The following is a 3,074-nucleotide window of genomic DNA, read 5'->3' as shown; positions in this document are numbered from 1 at the left end:
TATGCTAGGCTTATGTGGGCTGGGATTTGCAACAAGGTCTTGGACTAGGCCTCTATAGTAGGAGGCCTGGTCCTAGTCTAGGCCTATAATATAGTACAGCGCCAGGGCCCCAGGCGCGGGCGGCCCCGACATTCTACTTAAAAAAAATATAATATAAACTATATAATACCGTAGTTTCATTCAATGGGGCCCCGACAGTTTTAAACAATAAAAGCTGGGTTCTGATGTTTGAGATCATGCTTCTGATTTTGTGATCAATCTGCTTTGCAGATTGATCACACAGTTAATTTTTCAATCTCCAGCAAATTTAAAATAGCATCCTCCTTTTGGGAATGTAAGGAAATAGATACTGTAGTGCTTTCCTTTGTTGGATCGATTGTAACTCTTGATTGTAGCAACCCCAAAACGAATGGCACTTCAGAAATACAGTACAGTATAACAATTATTCTCTCAAACTTTATATCCTATCGTGTTGTTTGTGTTAAGTTAACTATATTTATTTATTTTTTTTTTAAGCGTACATGTTTGGAATATTTTAAAATCCTTAAGTTAAATTATTTAAAGTTTTCTTTCAATAAGAAAAATAAATGCGATCGTTAATATCGATCATGGTACAATGTAAACCTGTAATCATATGACTACTTATACAGAATTTTACTACCGTATATTATAGGCCTAGACTAGGACTAGGCCTCCTACTATAGTATATAGGCCTAGTCCAAGACCTTGTTGCAAATCCCAACCCACATAAGCCTTGCCTATAATGCCTAGCATAGGGCTCGTGATCGCGGTACCCTGACCATTAAAAATTAGCAGACGCACTGGGAAGCGTTGTTCCTTACAGAAAATACCAGACTTATGGAAAACATCATGTATCATACCTATTCCAAAAAACCCAGTCATTGGATGCATGAATGATCTTAGACCGATTGCCCTCACTTCTGCAGCTATGAAAGTGTTTGAGAAATTATTATTAAATAAACTAAGGCCCCTAGTTACTGATATGATGGATCCTTACCAATTTGCGTACAGGAGCAACCGAAGCACTGTAGATGCTATTGTTTTGAAATTAGATAAATTATATTAGATGTGTATAAGAGACAGGTCTATTTCTAGTGTTGTTGTAAAATGCATTTCAAACCAGGCTGGTTTTTGATTTACGTTTTGGAATAGAATTTGGAGAGGGCGTTTGATCAAGTTAGACCTACGTTTTGAATTTGAATTACATTTTAAAGAAATTAGAACTACATTTTGGAAAATTTGAACTACGTTTTCAAAAATTAGAACTTCATTTTAGAAACTAGATCTACATTTTGAAAAATTTACGCCTACGTTTTGATAAATTAGACATTGAATTTTGCAATTACATTTTGATTTTAACATGGACTTTTGCTGCGTATGGCACCCCATACATAAGGAACTCATTCCATTTATTGTTTGTTTATATCTTGTGTTCTTAATTCTAATTTTATTATTCTTAAATGACGAAAAATCGCCAAAATTATATTTCTTAAATACCGAAATAATACAATGCAAAATATGTTGGTATAACGATAACGATGCATGTATTACTGCACAGTAGTAAACACTTTTCCACTGTAGTTCTAAAGCAGCAGACAAAGCCCACCTGGCTATTGACCTTTAACCTGATAGTGAGCGTACTCAAACTGAAGCAAATGTCCTGTGACCGGCTGTAATAATAAAGCATGTTTATACTTCAGACATAGCCTGATACTGAATACAGTACATCATAATCAATACAATTATCATCAGCATTATCCTCATCATATTTTTATATATTATTTTCATCATTAATCACCATCATTAAAGCCAGGTTCCAGATACGAAGAAATTATTGATATGTTAATTGTACAACTGCTTTTTCTGACACAAAAAAGCTGTTTAAAGAGAAACAGTGAAAATGGGTGCTTATACACCTTTTTTGTATCTGAGAATAATCAGTTGTACAAATTATCAAAACATTTTTTTCATTAATACGGAGCCTGCTTTTAGCAAAATCATCTTCATCTTTATCATCATCATTATACTTATAATCATTATCATCATTATTATTATCATTATCATTTATTATTAACATCCTCAGTACAGGTCAGCAAATGTTTAAATAAATAGTTAAGCTCTGTCCAGATTATTGGAAAAAAATCTGTTGTCATGATGTGATGATTATAATGATAATAATAATAATAATAATAATAATGATAATAATTAATTACATAATCATCATTTTAATACCAGTAACATTTTTATCATTTTTTAATTTAACGTCAGTTCAGTACATATCAGCAAATGTCTAATTAAATGGTTAGATTATTAATAATACAAATAAAATGCTAAGGATTTATATAGCGCCAAATCCAAATCTGTGGTCAAAGACGCTGTGCACCCATCTTGATTAATTATGATTTAATTATTTTTGAATTAGATTCTCAGTACTGAACATCAGTGATGCAGACTGTGACCATCATCGGAAGAGCAGCAGTCCTGTAATGATCCAAATGGGCAACACGTGGCTGGCCGGGGGTCATGACCCCCATTACATAACTAAAAAGACAAATTAAATGAAGCTTAGTCACACACCGGGTTAGAAGCAATGTTTACAAGGGCGCCCTCAGTCATCAAAGTCTGTTACAGAAAAGTAAATGTCATTTAGTCTTTATAAATTGCACAGATAGAAATTTTGAAATAGTAAAAACAACAAAAAATTGGTTTAGCAACATAGTACAGTATATTGTATAGCTAGTATAAAAATGTGTTGAATTGTTTTATTTTCACAGAAAGCAGCTGAAAATTAGAAACATTAATTCAGCTCGTCCATGACTAGAACATGTTGCTAGTAAGTGAAAACAATTTTTTCTAGACATACTGCCTGTGTTATAATGACAAATTTAAGGAAATGAAAGTTAGTGTAACACACAGCCTTTCCCTTTAATGCCCTCTCCAATTAAATACCAATTTGTTGAGACCAGTATATAGCCTGTCTCTTATACACATCTAGATGTGTATAAGAGACAGCCAACAAGCTGAATCCACGTTGGGCCGATGGAAAAACGGCC

General features: G+C 33.3%; 1 long non-coding RNA gene across 3 annotated transcripts in view; it reads left to right on the top strand.

Moving 5' to 3' along the window:
* LOC117117322 overlaps positions 1-2,854 on the top strand; it is a 17,064-nt gene extending 14,210 nt beyond the window's left edge. For all 3 annotated transcript variants that reach the window (XR_004446889.1, XR_004446890.1, XR_004446888.1), the window contains 2 exons: positions 2,444-2,656; positions 2,796-2,854. This is a non-coding gene — a long non-coding RNA (uncharacterized LOC117117322). The remainder of the gene's footprint in view (positions 1-2,443; positions 2,657-2,795) is intronic.
* The last annotated feature ends 220 nt before the right edge of the window (positions 2,855-3,074 follow it).

This window comes from Anneissia japonica, unplaced genomic scaffold (genome assembly GCF_011630105.1).
Source record: "Anneissia japonica isolate Jap-2015-1 unplaced genomic scaffold, ASM1163010v1 scaffold4464_len47620_cov111, whole genome shotgun sequence".
Classification (NCBI taxonomy): Eukaryota; Metazoa; Echinodermata; class Crinoidea; order Comatulida; family Comatulidae; genus Anneissia; species Anneissia japonica.
Note: the sequence above shows the minus strand (reverse complement) of the source record. Positions and strands in the feature narration are given on the sequence as shown.